We start from the raw sequence: 1,068 nt of genomic DNA on the forward strand, positions 1-1,068 counted from the left end.
CAAAGGCTGAGAATACACAGCTGCTTTGTGTGTAGCTAGCATGCTGACGGATTTGGGGAGAGTGTTTGTGTTATGAATAGTCGGTGTCTGGGAGGTGCAATGCTCTATGCACCAGATTTTGTCTTCCAGAGAGATATCCAGAGACCCCAATTGGGCAGATTCTCTAAAGAGAGACCTTAGATTTGTTCTTGTGAATCTCTAGTTTAAGGTTAGAGATTCTTGTTGCCATCCTACACTGCCTAGAATCCCAAGCCACACCTTGGGCAAAGAGATGACAGTGACAACATGACTCTGCCACCCAGGACCCCAATTTCCACAAAGGGCACAGCCAGGCAAGTCCCTGAGGTCGAGGTTGCCCCTCCTGGGGTTGGGCTAGGACAGTGATAGTAATTCACTTTCAAACACACTTGGCCTGAGGAAAGAGCTTCTCGCCTGCTGATCCATGGTCAGAAAGGACTCTGGAGATTGAATCTGTGGGGACTCCTAATGGATTTAGAGCCCCCTCTGTAAACAGTAGCCTTCCACCAGCCTCGTATTTATCTTTCTCCCAAAGAGCAGCCATCTTTGACCTTCCTGTTAACAATCCAAAGGTGGTACTGTTGGGTGAGCATTAGACTGCTCACCACAAGGTTGAAGGTTCAAACCCACTGGCCATTCCTCATGAGAAAGATGAAGCTATCTGCTTCCTTAAAATATTTGTGACCTCAGATTTACTGTGAGTCGGAATAAACTCAATGGCAGTACAGCCCGAATGCTCCTTAGAAGTAAGGATGGAGAGGCTCCAGCACACAGACTGTGTTAGTCCGGGTAGACTAGAGAAACGAATGCATAGACACTCGTGTGAATAAGAGAGAGTTTTATATAAAGGATAATTGTACATTAAGAAAGCATCCCGACCCAGTCCAGTCTAAGCCCATAAGTCTGATATTAGCCCATATGTTTGACACCAATCTATAAAGTCCTTTTCAGACTCATGAAACACATGCAATGACGCTGAATGCAGGATGACCAGAGGCCAGTGGGTAGAAAGTCTTTGGATCCAGTGGCGTTGTAAGCATCTCAGTGCTG

This window comes from Echinops telfairi, unplaced genomic scaffold (assembly GCF_000313985.2).
Source record: "Echinops telfairi isolate 266 unplaced genomic scaffold, ASM31398v2 ScPeMD7_3;HRSCAF=10, whole genome shotgun sequence".
NCBI lineage: Eukaryota > Metazoa > Chordata > Mammalia > Afrosoricida > Tenrecidae > Echinops > Echinops telfairi.